The 22,625-nt window shown below is 54.3% G+C and overlaps 1 protein-coding gene across 1 annotated transcript in view; it reads right to left on the minus strand.

Moving 5' to 3' along the window:
- The window catches only part of SYF2 (SYF2 pre-mRNA splicing factor), a 69,295-nt gene that overhangs the window by 2,130 nt on the left and 44,540 nt on the right, over positions 1-22,625 (minus strand). The window lies entirely within an intron of this gene.

Here is a 22,625-nt window from a genome sequence, read left to right on the forward strand (position 1 = left end):
TGCTGCTGCCCCTTCCCTCCGCCGTCCCCTCAGCCCCGCCGCCATTAAACCGCCCTTCGACTCTCCGCGCCTCGACGCCTGCGGGGCCTTTTTTTATTTTCCCCCCCTCCCCCGGAGCTGGAGAGGGTCCCAGCTCTGCTCCCCTGCCGCCACGGCCTCCAGTCGCCGTCTCCCCTTTCCTCTGCCCGGGGTCACAAGGGGCCTTGTGAGGCGGCCCAGGCCCCGCCGGGAGCCTCGGTTGCTGTTGCTTGCCGGCACCCTGGAGTCAGCGTTCTGTGTGGTTTGGGCTTTACAGGCTTAATTTCTGCGTGTAGATAAAAAGCGGTGACTCTCCTTTTTTTTGGAGGCAGATTTAAAGCCTAGCCTCTGCATCTTGGAGCCGTCTGGAAAGGAATCTTTAAATGACCCCTGTATTCCAGACGCTAATACCCAGGCAGGCAACCTGCTGCGGGCTTGAAGTGACTCCATGGTTCAGTAAATGCTGTTAATCAACCTTTTTTTTCTTCTTCCAAGGAATCAATGCGGTGATGCAAACTTTACAGACAACGTAAGGAAGCAGCGCGTGAACCAGATGGACTCTGCTGTGCCTCAGCTCACCTGGAAGCACCGGCGAGATCCAGGATGGAGCCTGGCATAGGATGAGAAACCAAGAAACAGCATCCCTCCCTCTGTGCCGTCCATCCTCTCGGCCCCTCCGGGACTCGCTCAGGTTACTCACAACAAGTTTCCGCAAGGAGAAAGTTGCAGCTCTCACAGAACACGAAGTGCTAAAGGTTTTGCTTCAACTTCTGAGCAAAGAAAGTCAAAATACCCGTAATATTGCAGCAGTGGCCATGATCTTCCAGGCTTACAAAGCCAAATGTAGATTTGTTACAAGGATTTATCCGTAATACTGCTATGCACACACAAATGCATCTATGTGTATGTGTGCATAATGTCCTTATATTTGTACAGTAAAGGTAGAAGGGTTCAGAATTTTGTTTTTCTTTGAAGAAACGATCCAAACCCCAGAAGGTTAATAACTGCTGGCTGACGATATGTTTTTTAAATTGACCTTGTCAGCTGCGGCTCGTGACTTTCCAGCAGAGGGAAATGCAGCACAAGCGATGAGGGGTTGTGGCAATGGCAGGCAGCCCTGGCAAACGCAAACTATCTCTGTTCTCTTTTAACTTCACTTTCTTCCGCTGCCAAACTCTGATGCATGCTGAGTGATTAAAAATATCAAATACAGCGTTCCCCAGCAAGGAGTCAAGTCAGAGGAAAAAAAAGAAACCCAACCTAGTGCTGTAAAGCTGAGCAGACTGAGGCAAAGAATGGGAGGCAGAAGGCTTTTATATAGCCCTGTTGACAGTATCTTAAGAAAAAGGAGAGGATTGTCCTGATGTGGTTTGGGTTTTGGGTGTCCCCCCCTCGCCTGCCGTGTCCATACCCTCATGGCTTGGCTGGGAAGCGTCAGATTTCCACGCCCGTGAAGCAAGCTGCCACCACGCTGGGGACAGGGAGCACTGGTGCTGGAAGAGAGGAGATTGCTGGAAGAAGCAGCTGGCAAAGTGGTTGATGTCGTTGTGCAATAAACCGGGCAGTGCGCTGTCAAACTCCGAGTTAGGTGCCTGGGTCACAGCTTTACCAACATCCCTCTGCTCCACCTGGAGCTGCCGGCCCCTCTGCCCTGAGGTTGGCCCTTAGGTCCTGTCCTCGCCGGCTCTGAGCCCTTTGCAGCAAGGGGCTGGCCCCAAAGGAAGGGTTTTTGGCGAAGGTGGTCAGTGCACAACAGGAGCAAAGGGAAGCTGAGAGAAACTTCTTGTTTGCTGCAGCAGCAACCCTGGCCATGTCCTGCCATCCAGACAATCTGTGACACCTGAACACTCGGTCACTCCTTGCCTCCTCCAAACACAAGTTAGGAGCGAGCAGAGGGGTGAGTGGCAGGGGAGAAGGATGGGCTCTGGGCAGAGGCTGCCCCAGATATCAGCTCTGCTCCATGAGGGTGGCCACAGCTCAGCTGCAGAATGAGGCCGTCAGCCACTTGCGTACTCGCTACCCTTTTATTTAATCACGGGAAGCTGGATGGTTTTTATGGGTTTGTGCATTTTCTTGGCCCAGCCAAGCCCGGAGCTTGGTGGAGCCTCTTTTCCCTTCTCACTGCCATAATGCAGTTATAAAATAAACCCAAGAGGTTTCCCTGGCTTCTGTGGATTTGCTTCTGGGTCCGATGCCAACTCAGGGAGCCCGGTTCCTGGTGCAGGTGCCGAGTGCCTCCCCGGCTTGGTGGTACTGCTGCGAATCCCAGCCTGGCTTGGAAGAGCAGGGAATTCACCCAAACCCGCCTTGCGCCAAGGAGCAGGGACTGGTCCTGCGCGGGCTGACAGTGAGTACATGCAGATCTGCTCTTGTTGTCACTTACAGTTAATTTATTTTTAGATTAAAAAATGTTTTTATTTCTCATGCACACAGAATTGGCACTGCTTTTTTGGGTCGTAGCTGACTCCATTGTCTTCTCCAGTTATGCCTCCCCTGCAGTGCCGAAATGAAAAATTCCAGTTACATATTGTACAGGGGATGGGAGCTCGGAGGAACTGACTCATCTCGGTTATATTTGTCCTTTTCAAAGGGGAAGATCCTGATCGAGGGGTGGTGGGGGAGCCAGCATCGGTTATCTCCCATCCACCGCAGCAAACATGATGCTTTTATCAGGGGGTCTGCAGAGCGCACTGCCGAGTACCCTGCCAAGGCAGCCGGGTGTCTTCTCAGCGTGAAGCTCCTCAGGCTGCTCAGACAGTCGGGGCAGTGTGGAAGGGAGGGGTTTGTGTCATTTCTCAGAAAAAATAATTGTGGCTCCAGCGGGACAGAGGCTACAGCACGCTCCCCGGGACGCGAGCCAAGCCCCCGTGCGCCGGCGCCGCAGGTAGCGAGCCCCAGCCCTGGGGACATTTCCCACCCATGAGGGAGGGTGGAGAGGGAGGGTAACCCCCAAGCTGGAGCTGAAGCGAGGTCTGCGGCACGCTCAGCTCGCCCTGCGTGGGTAGTGCTTAAACACAACAGCCGGGACACTGGGATGGCCGGTCTCTTGCCCTGAGCCGGGGCATCCGTCAGTGTCTCATCCCTAAATGCCCACCCTCGCTGCCTCTGCCCCACGGCGCAGCCTCCATCTTTCACCCTCACAGGGCAGCTCCGGGGCTGGCCCACTGCAGCACCCGGCTTGTGGGCAACAGCAGCTTGAGCTGGGTGGGCGGTGCCATGGCCGGACCTGCGACACCAAAGCATGGGTGTGCAATGCCATGGCTTGAGTGTGCAATGCCGTGGCTTGAACTTGCAGTACTGTGGTTTGGACGTGCAGCGTGGTGGTTTGGACGTACAATGCTGTGGCTTGAGTGTTCAATGCCATGGTTTGGACGTGCAATGCCGTGGTTTGGATATGTAGTGTCGTGGTTTGGACATGCAGTGCCGTGGCTTGAGTGTTCAATGGCATGGCTTGAATGTGCAATGCGGTGGTTTGGACGTGCCATGCAGTGGCTTGAGTGTGCAATGCCATGGTTTGAACGTGCAGTGCTGTGGTTTGAACGTGCAACGTGGTGGTTTGGACGCCCAGTGCCATGGTTTGGATATGTAGCACTGTGGTTTGGACGTGCAATGCCGTGGCTTGAGTATGCAATGCCATGGTTTGGACATGCAATGCCGTGGTTTGAGTGTGCAATGCCGTGGTTTGGACATGCAATGCCGTGGTTTGGATGTGCAATGCCGTGGCTTGAGTGTACAATGCCATGGTTTGGACATGCAATGCGGTGGTTTGGACATGCGGTGCCGTGGTTTGGACATGCGATGCCATGTCTTGAGTGTGCAATGGCACAATCCAGACCTGCAACGCCACAACTTAGCCCTGCCCTGCGGGGGGTCAGACCTGCAGCACCGCGGGTCCTCGCGCTGGGTGCCGGTGCTGCTGGAGAGGGCGGGAAGGCCTGATGCTCTGCTTTGGCCAAGCGCAGCTCTTCTCCCCTCGGTCCCGCGGGGGAGCTCGCCTCTCCCCAGCCGCCGCGTGTCACGTCGGTGCCGTCACGTGCAACCTGCCACATGGGCTTCTTGCGTGTCAGAAGGGAGCCGTGAGCGTGCTGGGGGATGTGATAAGGCCCCGGCATGCGGTGGCGTGAGTACAGCTCTCCTGCGCGGTCCCAGCAGCTGCAGGAGCCGCTTCCACTTCCTGCCCGTCCCTGCCTGTGCAGCGCAGCTCCATGCTGTTCAACAGCTGCCGCGCTCCATCCTGTTTCGTGATGAAAGGTGCTTTAGCAGCGGAAGAACATTATGATGATCAGGAGAAATAATGTGCAGGCAGGGCTGGAGACAAGGCAAGCCTGCACTCACCCCGGGCCCAGCCCTTGGGATGGGTGGTGGCGGCAGGGGGATGGATGTCCTCAGCCAGGCAGCGGGGACCCGTCCCCACCTATGATTTTGGGGGAAACCGCAAGGGTGAGCACGGGTAGCACATACAGGCTTGGTTTGCCATGCTCCCACTGGGCCGGCTCACTGCAGTGCCATCCCAGTGGCGTGCCAACATCTGGGAATCCCAGACCCGTGGCCAAATCTCCTTTGTCACTGGGATGAAAACTGGGGGCAAGAAAAGAGGCAGTGCCCGGGATGCCACTGTGGCCAGGAGCCCCCGGGCTGGGACTGGTAGGGTGCTGGGATCGACCATGCTGGGAAGCCCTTTGCAAGCAGAAGCGTTGGTTTGGGTAAAGAAGAAGAAAACCAGACCTAAAACTTGCATAGAACCACATCAAACCTGCAATAACTGCATTAATCCAGCAAGATGGGCGACATATTAGTGAATCGGAAAATAAGATTCATTGGAGCGTATTTACTTATCGGAGCAGGTCTGATGCTGCTTTATTGCCTGTAATCATTAATGGTGAAGAAATTTGGAGGGAGGGCAAACGTGAAGATTGTTTGGGGTTTAGGTAGAAGAGAAGCTCGTTTTCCTTCAGTCCGGTTCCTTTCAATCACAGGCTACTGTTTGTGTCCCGTTGGGTTGCAATTATAATCTTTCAGATCAGACACATAATCATTGGGGTGGAGAGCAAAAAGTACCTGGGTAATGTGCTTAACAGAAATTAACCTGGTTACGTTCGTACTCGATTGAAAATGAGAAAGTGCTGATGGTCAAAATCAATTCCTCCCCAGCCAAATTACTGCAGGGCTGGCTTAGGGTTTCAGCTAAATGCTCAACCCTCAAACGAGGAGCCTGACTGGATTGAATTAGGCTCCTGATCGTACAGTTCAAATGATGGCAATGGTTTGCCTTTCATGCTAGCAGTGAGCGGGTGGGCAAAACAGAAAATCCACCCCCGTTTCCCCCCCAGGGTGGTGTGGAGGGTCCCGTTGGGTGTTCTCGGAGCCGGCCAAATGAGGGGCTGCGGGCGAGCTCTGCCCAAGTCTTCCCTGTCCATGTTACAGCCCATCGGTCCGGGATCGTGGCTCGGACTGGGACAATGGGCTCAGGGACGTGGGGTGGAATGGTTTGGGATTCACAGCCCCGAGGGGCAATAAATCACAGCCTTCCCTGGGGGGGGTGATGTTTCTTTTGGAGACTTCTTAAGTGCCTGGAGAGCGGGGCAGCTCTCTGCAGTGCTTGTCAACTCCTGCCCGGTTACATCTTTTCCCTTAAAAGCCGGAACCTCGCGGAGTTTCCTGGATGAGAGCACCTCAGTCATTAACCGTGAATTTCAAATGAAGCAGATTTACAGTATATAGCGCAGAAATACGCCAGCGTGAGACAGCGGGAGAGCGGCCCGGGGCGCTCGCCTCTGTGTTTCTCCCCTCGCCAGGCTCTGGCCGGGAAATTGCCCGGCCGGTGTCCTGCCCTTCAGCATCGCCCACCAGCACGGCCACCCCAGCGCAGGGCTGACCTCTCTGCACAGCCATTTCAGGAGGTGCCAGGCTGGTTCTCCGCCGGCCTCTGCGGGATGGGGATGCCTTCGAGGCTCCCAAAACCCAGCAGCAGGAGGGATCGATCGCTGGGGGCAGACACTTCCCTGGGGGAATGTGACAAGTGGCAATTAATTAGCTGTCAATAACGGGGAAGGATGGGACCCGTGGTCCCCCTGTTGCAATTAGGAGGGAGAAGGAGGCTGGAGGGAGGGATGCTGGTTGGCATGGCGGGGGACACTCCTGCTCTTGGTCCCGGCATGAGAAATACTGAGTCCCCAGCACCGTGGTGTTCCTAAGAGGCAGCCCTGGACACTGGGGATTTGCTTCCCTCCCTGCTGTGGGATGTGGGGCTGTGTCCCAGGGATGCGCCAGGATGGATCTGTCCCCAGCAGGCAGCGGGGCAGAGGGTGGCTGCGGGGGAGCAGCCTCTCCGGGCGCGGAGGGAGGATAACGTAACGTTTCCCCCGATCAATGAAGATTTTGGTTTGTGAGTTATTAGCCCGGTGTCATAAACTATCTCAAAACCACAAGAGTAAAATAATAAATCTCCCTGTTTACCTTCTGTGTGTTGTTTTTAAGAACCAAAGTCCCTCTGGGCATCTGTTCAATACTGCATCGGCCAAACGTGAACACAAATCACAAAGACGAAGCCGGATTTTGGGGAATATTAGTCAGTCTTTGCTGTTTTCCAGTACTTGGCGGTGTACAGGGAAGCTCCCGTGGGCTCGCCGGGCACCACGTGCGAGTGCCGACCTTGTGGCGAGCGCAGGAGGGCTGGGGAAGCGCTGGGTGAGGGTGATGCTGCTGCGGCTCCTGGGGACGTGTCCCTGTCCCATGTGGGCCCCATCGAACATTTGGGACACCTCTTGCCCCTGCCTTGCCACCCTCCCGCCCGTGCATTTTTGCCGCTGCAGAGATCGAGCTCTCCCAATCTGATCATCGCTTTCTTGGAACCCCGTGGCGAGCCCCCCTGCGTGGGCAGCACACTTTAGCCATCATTAAATATTAAAGGACAGCTGGTGCTGGTAAGCAGCAGGCACCTCATCGGCAATGCTGGGGGGACAGGGGCCAGCTCCCCCAGGGCTCCCAGTGCTCCCAGTACAGCCCGCTCTTCCCAGTATTTTTGTCTCCTGGCCACGGCCGCTGCATCCTCCCTCACCATTAACTGCCTGGGTTGGGTTGCTCCGTGGTTTTCCCCTATCCCAGCGGTCTCCCCCCTCATTACCCACCAGAATAAACCTTTCAAAGAAGAAAAAAAGAACAGTAAAGGCTATTTCAGGCAGGGCCAGGGCCAGGGCCAGCAGGTTCCCCTCCATGGTGTTGGGAGTTGGATCTGGAGAAAACTTCCAGCTGCAAAGAGAAACTCTGTGCCTGGCCACGGCCGAGACCTGGGAGGAAAAAGTGGATTGCAAAGGCGGGGGGGTGGCCGGGGATGCAGGAGCTCACCCTGGAGTGCTGCACAGCTCCGGGGAGGGATGCTGGCAACCCAGCCTGTGTTTCAGGTGTGAAACAACTGGGGTTTGGGGTTTGATGGCTTTAATGAGGGGAGTTCAAAGAAGGGAGAGGGGGCCACAATGTCGCTTTTCCAGGGCGATGTGAGATGCCGTTCACTGCTCACTGCAGACGGTGGCGTGGGGCATCAGGGCACATCACTGCACGGGCATCGCTGCCCATCGCGTCTGCTAACGAGCGCCGGGAAGGAGCCAGGGTGCAGGGTGCTCCCTGTGGGACGCCCCGAGCCCCGCAGCCCCCGAGCCCCACAGCCCCCGAGCCTCTCTCTTTGCAGCGCAGCGCTGGGAAATGTGGCATTTCCCGTCTCAACACCTGGATTTCAGGAACCCCCACGCTGTTCAAAGCTGGAGAGGGGAGGAAGCTGGCCCCTTCCCTGACTGTGGGGAGCCGGAGCGGGGTCCTGCTCCCTCCTGTGCACCACAAAGCCACCCCACGGCCAGTGCAGGACTCAGGTTCCCAGGGCTGGAAAACCAAAAGAAGCCACCGAGTGGGAGCATTTTGGGGGTGCAAAGCTGAGCTCCCCAGTCCCATGCTGCACCCTGAGCTCCCTCCAGCCACTGGCAGCAGGATGCTCCCCAGCCAGGCTCGTGTCTGATGCACCACAGCAAAGCCCTGCTACTGCACGGAGGGCTTTTTTTTGTGGTTGCGGAGTCAGATTCTGCTGGGATGTAAACAGGTGCAGCTTATTGGGTTCCTTCTGAGGCCTGATTTTGGCCCCTAAAGTGTTAAGTGAGTGCTAAGCCCTATAAAATTACCCTTTCAGCTACTATTTCTGCACAAAAGGCTTTCGGCGACAAGATATGCCAAGGCATCTGATGAAGTAATAAGTCTATTCTCATTTGTGACATTTATTATTAACAGGGAAAAGAGAAAAAAAAAAAACAAACCCAGCCAGAAAGAACTCTTAATTGAAGGACTATTGTGCCGTGGTAACTGCTATTAAATTAATCTGCTGCATTCCTTTCCACCCACACACTTTAAAACTTCCTGGTTATAATTAGAACCATTTAAAACCAATTTGACACTCCTTGGATGATGCAGTTCAGCTGCTTAATATGGTGAAACTTTGGTGAAAGGAGCAGAGAGGGGCTGCGAGCAAGCTGGGTTTGCTCGGCTCTTGCGGAGGATCAAACCTGGGAGCTGATGCTCGAGCACGGGGACGTTCGATCTCGTGGGGAAATGCAAGCTCAGGTCCGCTCCCTTCAGGTGCCATGGTCTCAGTCCCCTGCAGTCCTCCCATGGGAGATGGTCCTCTAGGGGCTTTGCCTGGGGACACCCATGGGTGCTGGAAGGGCTCGGTGATACTGGGCTTCACTGGGGGGGTGCAAACACCTTCCCTCTCTTTTGGGAGGCACCTTGAGTGGTCGCCTCTTCCTTTGTACAAGGTGGTAAAGGCACCGAAGCAAAACATGTGCTGATGTAAAAATGTTTGGGTGTTCAAGCGTGCTCAAAAGGCATTTCACCGCAGGACTGAAAGGTGATTTTTTGGCAGCAGGAGACCTTAGAGGTGTGCTGATGCCGTGCACCTCTGCACCAATGTTCTGCCTGCCTCAAAATCTCGGTCAGGGTTAGGAAACCCTCAGAGGGTGCTGGTCCAGGGCTGGATTTGGGAAGGCTTCTCTGGCTGCATGGGAGCTGGGGCGTAGCTGTTCTCTGGGAGAATAAACAGAGAAACCACCAAGCCCAGCTGAGAACTGGTGCTGAGCCCCGGCGGGTGTCACTTCTGCAAATCTGTTCCTGCTCAGCCGCCTTTATCTGTCATTCTCGTAACCACCTGGGTGGCATTTCGATGGTATCTGCGGGGCCACGCATAGCTCTCGAGCACATCCCCGACCACCTCAAGGCAAAGCCAGTTCCTCTAGCTGGCCCTGGAAGATCCCGTTAGTCACGGTATCTCTACTGTCACCTTCTGTTTCCTTCTCCATTTGGCTTTCAGTTTTGTGACATGTGTTAACCAGGACTGTGTGCCGGATCCAGACCCAGCCCCGCAGCTTCCTCACCCGCCGCTGGGACGATTTCCTCCCGGCACCTACCTTGCGCCTGTCTACCCGGCAGCTAGGGGTGTGATGGCTTCAACTCGTACGTTTTGGGGTTAAATGTGGTGGTCTGTGCTCTATACCCTCTGTTCCACGTGTTTTTCCCTTCGGGGGAGGGCTGTGATAAAAACCTCGAGGGCCCGAGTCTTGCCCCCGGTTCCATCTGCTGCAGCTCAGTTTCAGACTCCTGCTCAGTTTCAGGTCCCGTGGATTTTCGGATGTGCTATGCACAGAAATTCGGGGTGCCATGGCCCCAGCAGCTCTGTGGAGCCCACCCTCCTGGCAGGGGCTGGTAACGGCTCCTGGTCCTGCTTGGCTGCTGCTGCCAGCTCACCCCTGCACCGTGTGCAGCTCCAAGCACGTATTTGGCCGTTCTGACCAGAGCTATTTGCCCTCCTTTTGGGGCCAGACCCCCTCCTTCCCGTGCCGGCACCTCCCCTGTTCTTTGCCCTCATTGCTCTCCCTCTTGCTGACATTTTACATCTCCCAGATGCCCTCCATCACGCTCAGCTCATCCTCATCTCCCTCCCTTGTGCGGCTCTGTCCAGGGCTCAGCGCGGTGGCCTGAGGTGGGGATGAGCTCTCATCCCCCGTCCAAGTGAGTGCTGGGGTGGATCTGCCAGGAACGTCAAGGAGAAGGAAATGTGGATTTTTTTTCTCCCCAAGCAGGCCCCCGCTGTGGGGCAGGGACCCCCGGTTGGGGCTGGCGATGGGGAGCTGCAGCCGACGGGTTGTCTCCGTGGGGATGGAGCATGACGGGCTCGCTGGGGCTGGCGTCACCGCCTATGCGGTTTTTTGGGTTTGGTTTTTTTTTTTAATAAACAAACTTCAATTTTTTAGATTTTTAATTTCTTCCCTCCTTCTGTCCTCCCCCTTCTTCCGCTCTGGAGCGTGATCAACCCCTGAAGAACAGAGGTTATTTATGCATTTGTCTAATCTGTGTTGGTTTGGTGGTTTTTTTTTTTTTTTCTCCCCCTCTTGCTACTTCGTAATTTTTTCCCAACTTTGGAAGCGCGACCGAGTGGCCAAAAGAAAAACAAAACAAGGATATTTCTGCTACCCTGTAACTTTGCAAAAATGCTGCGTGCCTGCGCTGGCGCGCGGCGGGGGGCGTAACGAGAACCAGGGGCTGCGAGCTCCGGCCAGACGGAGTAAAATTAGCCGAGGAGGCAGGAGAGGGGGAAACGTCTTCATCCCGGGAAGCCTCCGGAGCCCAGATGGATTTGTACGGAGCGAGCGGGATGCAGACTGCGCTCACCCCTCGCAGCGGGGCCGAGCCCGAGCGTGATCTACGAGTCCCCTCTGAGCGTTTAGCTCTGCTCGTTAAAGCCTCCCCATCCGTCTCCCTTTGCCAGCTCTCCTCCTTTGGAAACCCAAGCTGGGGCTGATTGCCTTTTGCTTCCCTCTGAGCTGCAGCGTTTCCCCGGCTGCTCTCCCAAACCAGGCGGCTCGATCCCATCCTTGCCGGGTCCCCAAAGCGGAGCTCCTGGAAGGAGCTGTGCACCTGCGGCCACCTCTCCCGGACCCCCATCCACCCGGGGTCGCCCATCTAGGGGAGCTGGAGCACCGAGTGCAGTTGTTTCACTTGTCGGTGACCACTTGCGGTGTCTTGGCAGGAGACGTCAGCTCAGCGCGGCGGCTGCGCCAGCGTTTGTCACTGCGCCCGCTGCTCTGCGGTGCCATCGGTGGTGGCCGTCCCTCTGTGTCCCCACGCTTGGGGTTTGTCTGTGGGGTTTGTCTGGCGAGCAGGGGGTTTGTCTGGGTGCGCCTGTAAAACGTGCTGATGCAGCTTGGGTTGGGGTCTTCAGGAAAAAAAAAAAAAGAAATTAAAAAATAATCCCGGCTGTATATTCTAGGTGTAGAAATGCCAACGCGGGGCCGTGCTGGTCCCTGACGCCGGTGTGCGGTGCTTGCTGGGGGCTCTCCAAGTATTTCTGAGAAACATCACGGGCTGTGCTGTTAATCATATATATAAATGCCCATTAAAGAAAATGTAGAGATCAGGACGTGGACAAACGCGATTAGGGAATCGACACTGCCAGACCAGAGGTCCGGGCAGAGGACTCTACTGGAACTGATTTAGGCATTGCAGAGGGTAATTGAATAGGATAAAAAGCCCGTGCTCGTTAGCAGGGGGGTGGTAATTAAGACACATGGGTGCCTGGCGCACCCAGGGTGCCGAGGGTGTACGGGTGGCGGTGGGAGCGGCACGGGCGTAGCACAGCACTTGCTTCCTTCCTGGGAATGGAAAGGAGGGATCAGTTGAAATCGGGGAGGGGGGGGGAGAAGGAACAAACCCAGCCTGTTCAGAAGCTGATTCAATCTGACACGGTCTCCGGAGCTCTCCGAGTGGCGTTTACTGCTAAAGATATGGCAAAGAAAATAAATCTCCTGGGCGTGACAGCTTGCTTTAATTAATAACACAACCAACCTCTTGGCTGGGGGGGGTGGGAGGGTTTCGGCACTGGAGGTACCGAAGCGGGGCTGGGTAAGGAGGTAGCAAAGGGTTTGCCAGCCCTGCTGCTGGGCCCCAAGGCAGGGAAAAAATAGCCAAAGAAAAAAGGAAAAAAAAATCGCTCGCCTTCCCGCGGCCGACGCGCGTATCGATCGCCACGCTCGCAGCGTGGTCCGGGGCAGCGGAGCTGCCTCCCAGACGGGGCGGCTTGGCTGAGCTCCCCAGGAGAGGGGGATAATTTATATTTGAAACGAGGAGCTGCTGAAAGGGAAGGGGCCATCGCTGGGAGTGTCCGGGTGCTGGGACACACAGCGATCCTGCGGCATTGAAATTCCCAGCTGCTCCATCCTGCTAAAAACCTGGGAAAAGCCCAGACCTGAGCATTTAAATAAATGTAAAGACCCAATATTGTTATTTTCTCCCCTGCAGCCTGTGGGGAGCTGTGTGGCATGGGCAGGTGCTCTGGGAGCCAGCACCTCCCCTGGGCTTGCACGAGGCAGCTTCAGCCCCTTGCTCCTTCTGGGGCAAATTTTCCCTTCCCATGTCTCGTGGCAGGGTGGGAAGAGTGCCAGGTTAGTGCTGCGCTGCAGCCCGGCCCCTTCTTAAACCCCTTGGGGGTCCTGTGCGTTCGGAAATGAAGCGCAGACCCACAGCTTGAAGCTGGCACAATTTGGGGGGGTGGCAAGAGGCAGGGTCAAACGCCTGGCACCTCAGCTGCCCTGCAAGGCAGCTCCAGCGGGACGGGGTGGAGGCAATTAGGGATTAATCAGCTGCAGTTGGTGGGAGGGAGGGGAGGTGATGGCTGCTGGGGATCAGGGCTGTGCTGCACGCCAGCATCTCTCCGGAGAGCCCATGGAAAGGGCTCCCGGCTGCTCCCGTGCTGCAAACCGTGGGGGCTGCTTGGGCTAAACGTGAGTCCTGGAAAGCGGCTGCTGCTCCTCGGAGCTGTCGTGATGCTGAAATATCTCACAATATGCTCAGGGTCCCTGTGCATCGGAAAAGCAAGGGCTGGCAGGCAGCACAAAGGGTAAAATTTGGACTGCCCTGGCCTGGGGCTGGTGATGGGGAGTGGAGGAGGAATGGGGTTGTCCCCTGTGGTCTCTGGCCCAGCAGCTTTAGGGGGTGCTGGGACGGGGTGGCCAGCAGCTGGTCATGCATTTGGCTCCCTGGTAACACCTGCAAAGCTTCTCAGCTATGCTGAAAGCAAAAAAAATTCAAAGTGTTTTCTTTTGGGCTGGCTGGAAAAGGCTTCTGGGCTGCTTCACAAGGCTGCTAAGGAAGGGTTTCTGCGCAAAAAAAAAAAAAAGCTTTTCCCATCAAAAAGTGGGCACGCTTTATTTTGAAGCGCTGACATAACGTGCTTGATGGGTTTGACTTTGAAGACCGTAGTTCTGGAAACAGAGAGAAACTTGCAGGGTGTTTGGGTGTTGCTAAACACACCGGTTCAGCCCAGTGGCTCCCGATGGAGCATCGCCTGCAGCCGGCGTGCAGGGCCGTGCCGAGCCGCTCCCCTGGCTCTGCCAAACCTCCGGATGGGGCGGGGGGGAATATCAAGGAACCCGCTTATTTGTTTGCACAAGGCTCTTTTACGGGAGCAGCTCTGTGATGTACTTGGGCTGGAGGAACTTTCCCCCTCGCCTCCCAAGCTTGGCCGGTCCCAAAGGTTGTCACCCAGCGTGGTGACACTCGAGCACTTAGTGGCCTCCTGTCAGCCCCCAGGTGAATTATTTCTCTTTACTTTTCTTGAGTCGGATTCTCTCCATTTGGTCTATTGATTTGAATTTTAAGTGAGGGGGATAATGTTGTTTTTATTGTGCTGAGCGGGGAGCTGAGGACGCTGGCAGGGGGCGTGGGCGCTGCAGAAATAAATTGAATTATTATTGTGTTACGGTGAATGCGAAGCCGCCGTGATGAAGGCGATTTGGGTGGTTCAGCCTTGCAGCGCTTTGGGACAGCGGGATGAGCTTTTCCCCGCTGGGAGCCTGGTCCACGCTGGATGTCCATAAATCCCCTTCATCCCACGTGAGCACCACGGGAGCAAACCCAAAGCGACGAAGCCCTGTGCACCTTGGGTGGCTTTGGCATTAAATATATATGGCGAGAAAATTAGCTTAATCAAGTTGAAACAGAATTGATTAATATTTTAGTAAAAATGTCAAACTCACGTTTAACATACTGGTTAAATCTCAGCTGAGAAAAAAAAAACCAAAAACAAACCACTGTGGTTCTCCACCGCCTTTTTTTTCTTAAACCCAGGCTGGTTTCCATGGCCCCATCTCTGCCTACGGGGGCTATTGGGGCTGCCGACCTCCAGTGGGGTTGCTGGAGAGCATTAGATGCACGCAGCTCGCCGAGCCGTTTGCCCTTTAGCTGAGCAAATAATTAGTAGCGGTTTAAAAAGGCCTTTTCTCCCCCTCCCCGCTCCCTTTTATAGGTACAATAATCAGATAAAATATTTCTGGAAGACTATTTACAAACTTCCCCATCCCCATCAATCTTGCCGTTAAGAAGGAATGGAGGAAGATATCTAACCTCAAGAAGCTGCTAATGCAACCGAGCGATTTAATGGTGGGGTGGACTTGGGGTTTTTTTTTCCTGCTGCCATTACTATGGAATACATAATAACATCAATAATTAAATATAAATTGGATTTAATATTTTATGCTGGCGACATGTAATTTACACTCTACCCGAGAAATCAAAAGGTCACGTCTGAAGTAAAGGCAAGAAGTAGGGGGAGATGGGCTTGTCCGTGAAATGGGTCCTGCCGTCGTTCTGCCGGGCTCTAACCCTGCTGAAAGGGAGGCTCAAAAATTCCTCCAGGGAGGGAAATAAGAGCTTCGTTTGGGGTAGAAAAGGAGGGGTAGTGGTTGGATGGCAGGTTGCATGATTTTTTCCCCTGCTCTACTGCGTCCCGGATCCGCTGGTTCTTGGTGCAGTAACGCTCTTCTCTTGATTTTAAGCATCGGCTGGCGGCGGTGGCCGAGGGGCTGGGCTGAGAGGTGAGCGTGTGCTTGCCGAGTGGCCCCCGTCGCTGCTGCATCCTCACATCCTCGCAGAAACGCTGCTCAGGAGCCTGAGAAGATGCCGACGCTATGGCAGGCTGGCAGCGCTATCGCCGCATTGATTTTTGTGGGATTACGGCAGATTTCGGTGGCTTGCCAGCGGAGCAGTCTCCATTAACGCGGTGGTAATTCAGGAACTGCCTGTGTTATTTCTGGAACGTCTGAAATATTTTCTTTTTTTTTTTTTATTCTCCCCCCACCCCTGGGTCATCAAACACCTTGTCTAATTTTCTCATTTCTATGTGGGATTTTGTACCAGCTCTGGGTTTCTGCAGCCCTGGCTCTCTTTGCCATTCACTTTGCATCTGCAATTAATTAAAAATAGGAAAAATCAAACATCCCTGAGGCAGATGTGGGGTCTTCCAGCTTTCCAACCCCTGTCCTGCATCTCCTCCTTCATTCTCCTGGGGCAGGAGCGAGCCAGCAGCACCATGCCCTGTTTGCTGGATGAAGACCCCTTTAGTAAGACCTTACAGCGGTGGGGATGCACGAGCAAACCTCGAGCCCTCCTGGGGCCCGGGCTGTGCTCGCCTCGCTGTGGCGTGGGGAGAGAAGATCCCCATCGTGGCTGGGATAAATTATTGCTCAAGATTGTGGGCAGAGAGGTTTGGGGCTTGTCTGGGCTGCCCAAAGCACATTTCTTTGCAAGTGAGGCTTCTGCTTTTTTAAAGGTTGTGCAATGCATCTGGGCAAAGCCATTCTTGATTCTTCTTCTTCTTCTCCTTCTCCCTGGAGTGGGTTAAGCACTCGGGTGAGACGAGGAAGTCGGGGGAAACCAGCCCAGATGGTGGTTGCTTTTGGTGTCTCACCTGGCACGAAGGCAGGGGAGGCAGGTAGCGCCGGGACGGGGCTGCATGGGGGGAGTTTTGTGAATGTGAAAGGTTTTGAGCCTGAAGAAAAAACAAATGGAAGGCTGAGGGGAAAAGAAAGCCCTTTTGTGCCATGGGGGGGCGGCTCCCCGGAGCTGCTGGCTGGGATTTGGCTGTTGCCTTGGGCCGCATTGAGTTCAGCTGCCCGTTAAAAGGAGGGCACGGCCAAAAATGTGCATGTGGATGCGCTTTGAGGGAAATGCTTTAGGGAGACCACGGGCAGGCGAGGAAAACCCATCGATACATGGTCACCGTCCGGTGGCCCTTGCAGGACGTCCAAGGGTGGCACATCACTCACCACCGGCTCGGCTTCCCTCTTTGGGAGCCTGGGGTGCGATGCTAGAAAGGCCTGGATCTTATTTTGGATATATTTTGTCCAGATTTACTTACTACCATCGAGTGGAGCCCATCCAGGAGGATGCGCTGCCTGTGACCGAGGCGGAAAAATCCTCATTGATGCTTGTGTTAATTGAATGTTTTGGGTTTTTTAGTCTCCACAGCCAAGTTAAATAAAAGCCCGTGATAGCTGACTTTCCACGCCCTCCAGGAGTTATAAACCTCCGTTATTGTTGCTTGGAAGTGGGCAGAAAATGCCCCATTTAATTCAGCAAGCCGCAGATGTGGCCAAAACATCTCAATTTGGCTTTTCACCAAGCCAGACCCCCGCCGACCGAAAGGACCTCAGGGGAGCACAGCCCCAATGGAGGCATTTGGGGACCACGCTGGGTGGGAGGGCTGGATCCTGCCTCTGGAGCTGGATCCCCTGCTGGGGCTAAGCCTGACTTGGCTTTTTGCATCACCTGAAGGGCGGCGATTGCTGTCTTCTAGGGGCAAAGCTGCTTTGGGTACCTCATCGGATGGCATGGTCCCAGCTGAGCTGCCCCCGGAGGCACTTGGGGATGAGGTTTATAAGGTCGTTCTGCTTTCGGTGCCTTTTTATGAGGCTTTGGAACTGCTCAGAAAAGGAGCTACTTGGTTTTTGTCGGGGCTAAGCAGTTTTCATCAAGAACATGGAATTTTTTTTATACCTCCTTCCCTGGCCAGACCCGCGGGTGAGATCAGCACCTGCCTCCGGAGGAGGAAGGATCTAATGAATTGCAAAAGGATGCGACCGTACCTGCCTTCTTGGGGCTACGCTTTAGTGGGCTCCTTCCATTTTATTTTTTTTCCTAAGTCAGCTATGGAAAATCTATATAAATCCCTTATTCTTGCAGCTTATGGTGCCCCTGAAAGTGAAAACACCTGGTTTCAAAGGGCAATCCTGACTCTTAATTGCTCTTAATAGCATATTTTGATTTTATGGACAGGGTAACGCGACTTGGGGGCTTGCTCGCTTGGCAAAGGAAACACTGGGCTTTGCTGACGCTTTGAAGTTTGAGTTCAGGAAGGGTTTTGGTGGAGGAGTCAGGGCCCTTCCCTGTGCGTCTCTGACCCCTCTACAGGCTACATCAGCTTTTCAGGGACACAACCACAACAAACTCGGTGGGAATGGCTCAGAACAAGACTCAGACTATAGGTTTTTCCACTTTTAATGCACCCGAATCCATAGGTATCTCGTGCCATTCCTGTTTTGAAGGGCCAAGCAACTTTAATTCTTAAAAGATTAATATAGCAAAGTTGCAATACCATTGATATACTATTATTTTCCATCTTTATTCATCCCCAGATGCAGCAAGAATGGCTCCCTTCAGGCCATTCATAATTGGCAAATGCTTTTAAGACCTTTAAGAGTCGCGCGCTCCGTTTTGCAAGGTGCCTGGTTTATTGTCTGGAAGAGTCGCTCTGAGAAATTACTTCGCTAATGTTTTGCCAGGGACCAAACTGAGTGATTGATGGACAGGATTCGCGTCACTGATAGCCAGTCACTTAATCTGCAATCAGGACTGTCCTGATCAATTTGAGAGGCAGCGAGGAGGAGATGCGGAGATTTACCTTTGCTGTGATGGCTATCGAGGGATTATTGCCCGGAGCAGCCAAAACCAGGGCTGGGCTGTCCGTGGGAGTTGGTGAGGTTAATCCCAGCTGAGGAGCTGGATTTTTTCCTTTTATATTTAGGTTTAGGGATGCCAATATCAAGGATGCTCTGCTCTGTCTTTAGCTCTGCTTACCTGCTGCTTGTGCCCTTCTTGATGCCCATAAACTCTCCTCGCCCCAGGTAAAGGCTTCCCTGTCACCTCTGCAAGCTCCCCTTTGCTTTGCAATGAGTCTCTGCGGCAGAAATTGCATTTTGACTGCGCTGTTGCTGTGAAAAATGCCTGGGCTGGGGTCCACGTCCAGACCCAATGGCTGGGCTTGTGCCCAGGCTGCTGGACTCTCACGCTGAGCTTCAAAAGGCCACTTCGGAGAGGCTGGGGGACAAATTCCATAACCCAACACCATCATCTCACCCTTTTTAATGAACAGAGCCTCAAAACCAGTTCAATTTGCCCACAAGCCTTTAATTTAAAACCCAGCGTAGGGTGTGGGTAGCTGGGGATGCTGGAGCTGGTGTAGCCAGAGCTCTCAGCAGCCCTGGGGAGACCTGCAAGGTGCGAATCCGTCCCAAAAGCTGCCACAGGAGGGACTGGATGCCGTACCCCTGTTGCAACGCGGGCACAACTTTCTGCTGGTGCTTAACTCTTCTTCCCCCCCTTGCAAAGGGAGACAGTCCCTGGCTGGGATTTCGGCAAGGGAAGTTCAGCAGCTCTTTGTTTCGCCGCCGCAATCTTTTGCAACAGAAAGCAATTACAGCCAACGGCTCTAAGGCTCTGCCTCCCCAACCTGATTTGCCTTGTCACGTCCCATTAACTTCGAATTCAGCACTAATCTCTGCCCTGAAATATATAATGAAAGACATTCAAAATATATCAAAATGGCATTGGTATTGATTTATTAATGCTAGGGAATGCTGCCCTAATTGAATTTAGGTCCAGGAAGTAAGTTAATGCAGCTGACAGTGATACAGGAATCCAATCTCCCCAGCGCACGGAGTTAGGACTTTTTTTTCTCTCTTTGTTGTCAGTTGGATAAATAACAAATCAATTTAAATTTCAACAAGGTTGCTAAAAACAAGGCAGCACCTTGCCTGGGCCAATCGCTCGGCCGGGGTTTTGGCTGCCGGCGAAGGGCAGGGGGGGTCAGCAGGGGATGGGGGGGGGCCTGGGGCTTTCTTGGTGCCGACCCCTCCCTGGAGGCTGGGGACCGTGTTTCTCACTGGGGTCCAGACTGGTGATTTTGTTGATCAGTGCTGTTGTAGGTAACAGTTGTTCTCCCATTGCTCTGAACCCAGAGGACACTGAAGCTTCTCCTCCTCTAAACCCCACCTGGCCTTGGACCTGCAGATGCTGCCCATGGGGGCAGCAGTTGTGGGGCTGTGCTAGGGCGACACAGGTTCCTTCCCTGGGCTCTGGGGTTGTCTCTCTGCCCAACCTGCCTCAAAACTTTTATCTTCCCTTCTTTTTTTGGGGTGCAATCAGTGGGCTCAGCAAAGCAGCAGGAGCTGCTGTTCAGTGCTGCCTCTGGGAGATGCTGCGAGCATCCCCATGGTCGTGCCTTGACTTTTATTATTGACTATTATTATTGACGTTCATTAACCGTCGGTTCGAGTTTAGGCTTAGCAAGTCGCAAATATTTGTTTCTAATCAGTTTTGGGCGTAAGCAACCAATATTGCTGCCCTGGAATTGCAGAGCCCGGTCATTCAGAGTCATCTTTTTTTTCATTTCTCAGGGCTTTTTGGTTTTTTAAGCCCTGAGAAATACTCATGGCTTGTGTTTGAAATCCAGCCCTGCTGGGGTTGGTATGGTCAAGAAGGCAGAGGAGCCTGAGTTAATTAAATCAACAGCTAACAGTGGAGGTTACCCACAAAAGTGAACCTTGGTGCCCCTAAAACCACTGACCAGAGAATGGCTGGAAAAAAACAAAACCACAGTTGGAGTGAAATGGAAAAAGAAATCTTCAGCTCTATATCACTTCAGCTAGCCACAGGTATCAGAATATTAATTGCTCTTTGACTTGATTTTGTTGTGGGATTAAGGGCACATTGTGGCTTATGAAGATATTCTAGGAGCCACAAGGATGGATGCAAAATCCATCCGTTAAGCATTTCTTTGCCTGCTGCAATCCGGGATGCCGCAGTAGCCCCAGCGAGAGCCTCCCGCTGCCGCCGCTCTCCTGGCACGGCACGGGGCACCGAGCAGCCGCTTTGGCTCTCCCAAACCGCGTGTTCCCCTCTGACAGCTTGAAGCTCCTTGTCCCTGTGTGGGGAGATCTGGTACCGAGTGTAATTCTCCCTCAGGCTTCCGATGCTGTATTGATTTGCTGGCTTTGCCCACAGCGAAAACTCATCGGTGGAGGCTGGTGCTGGCTCCTGCCTCCTCACTCTATTCCCAAACGCACAAGTTGCTGCTGGATGGATCAGCATGGAAATTTGCAGGGAGGTACCTATGGCCAGGAGGGCACCAGAGGCTATAAAACCCATTTGAGACTGGGATGAGCTACACAACGGGCTTTCCTCTCTCCTGCAGCAGGCTCCAGTGCCAGCTGGTGCTGGAAGTCCTGTCCCTTGGCATCCCCGTCCCTTGGCCCGGGGCATCCCCATCCGTTGTCCTAGGGCATCCCCGTGATGCTCAGCCCTGCACAGCAGCACTGATGGATGGAGAAAACGATCACAGCCTGAGCATTGCTCAGGCCAGTGTGCAGCCGGCAGCAGGGAGGTTTCCTGAGGACAGAGGTAGCCTGGAGCTGCAAACCAAGCTGCCTCCTGCCCCAAGTTTGCCGAGCCAGGAGCCAGCAGAGGGAAACGGGCTCCTCTGGGTCGTCTGTCGCTCCCTGCCCAGCGGCTGGGTGCCGGGGGCCATCACTCGGTGCCTTTTTCAAACTCATAAATCCAAGAGATCAGAGCAGGGGGATCCAGCCCAGCCCATAAGTCATGGGACGTCAAATAAAACCACGGACGTTAAAACTTTACTGCAGTGAATAGTTTTAATTTCCTGGGTATAACAGCTGGGTTGACGCTAATGGTAGATGAAAGCGGAGATTTCCCGGTCGGTCCAGCCCCAGCCTGGACGGACGCAGCCAGGAGCAGGGTCTGTTAACAATGCGGCTCTTTATCCCCTGAAACTCAGATCCATTAACCCCAGAGATGTTAATTACAACAGAAATTACCTATGAAAGACCTTGCTCAGGAGCCTGAACGTTTGCAGCCAGTAATAACTTTATTTTTTCCATAATGCTGGTGCCATATTTTTGGTGGGGCTTTGGGGTTGTTTTCATTTTTCATTGAGGGGTTTTGGGGTTGGTTTTGGGTTTTTTGTTGGTTTTGGTTTTAATGTGTTTCACTAATGTAATAATTAACATCATCTGCCTGGCCCAGAAGCTTCGTGCCCACCGTGGGGGTTCTCTGCGGTAGCCTCTGTGCCCTGCAGCGGCCTCAGAGGGTGGTAAATGGGTATTTGGAGGATAGAGTAGAGAAAAGATGTTGGGTGTTTTGGGCGTTGCAACTGCTGGGAGCTGCCATCAAAGCGCCAGGGGGGTTTGTGCCACCGGTCATGCTGTGGGTGGCCCATGGGGACGCTCTGCATGGCTCCGTGTGCAGCTGGGGCAGAGCAGGTTTGGGCTGGGCTGGGGTCGGCGTGTGGCGCTTAGGGAGGGCTCAGTGTCCCTGGGAAACCTTTAGGGTCAGGTGCCTGCTCCAAGACCCATCCCCAGTCCATACTGGGCCCTTTGCGCTGTGAAGGACTTGCCCTTTGCAGGGGCTCCATGACCATTTAACAGCTGGGATGAGAGGGAGCCACGCGTCCCAGCTCTCACCTGGCTGCTGCTTCTCTCGTTGGGATTTTATTGCTTCTTTTCATCTCAAAAGCCCACGGGCCCAGGGGAGGGCACACAATCTGGGCTGTCCACCGGCATGGCACTCTCAGCCGCTGTCAGCTCCACCACTGGTGCGGTACCACCGGAGCTTATGAGTGGGCGATGTCAATCGCATGGGGACGCCTGACCCCGCACCCTTTGGAAGAGACAGAAAATCTCTGGTTGACCTCAGGGCTTGGGTCAAGCCCTTGTTTCAAGCCCATTCCCTGCTTTCATTTTTCCTCCTGGGTGGGGGGCTCCTCCCAGACATGGGGATGCTCAGAGGTGACCTCCTCTCCTGGAAGATGAACCAGAAGGTGGGCTGAGGCGCTTGTTGAGCCCGACCCCACCATGAGCAGAGAGGATGCTGCTTATGGAAGTAGGACAAGAGCCGAGACGCTAAAGAAGAAGTAGGATGTTGGCAAACCACCTTGTCTGGCTTTGTCTCAAAGCACAACCCCGAGAAGTGGCTGTGTGGTGGGTGACGGTGACCCCATACGCTGTCTGCTCAGCCGGCAGAGCCAAGGGAAGTCGTATTGGTGGCTGAGGATGGGGTTTGTGTTCCCAGTGGCCCCGTTGTGCCCTTGCCCTGCTGAGCAGCCTTGGGCGATGCTTGGGGCTGGTTGCCCTGGGGAAGGGAGAGGAGAAGCCCTTTGCAGAGGGTGCCCGGCTGTGCTCACCCTCACCCATGCAAAAGGAGCTGCTGGGAGGGGGAAAGCCATCGGATTACAGTGCCTGCGGGGCTGGGGACTGGTGTTGGCTGGGCCAGGAGCAAAGGGAGAAGCGGGGAAAGGCCACCCCAGGGAGCAACTGCTACTGGGAACAGGAAAACAGAAGTGAGGGACCATCACACAGCTGTGGGAGCTGCCGGGACCCAGTCCCTGGGCTGGTGCTTTCCCAGCTCTCGCAAACGGGGCGCAGGGTTTGAGACAGGCTGGGGGGTGT

This window comes from Egretta garzetta, unplaced genomic scaffold (assembly GCF_000687185.1).
Source record: "Egretta garzetta isolate BGI_Z169 unplaced genomic scaffold, ASM68718v1 scaffold101, whole genome shotgun sequence".
NCBI classification, from domain to species: Eukaryota; Metazoa; Chordata; class Aves; order Pelecaniformes; family Ardeidae; genus Egretta; species Egretta garzetta.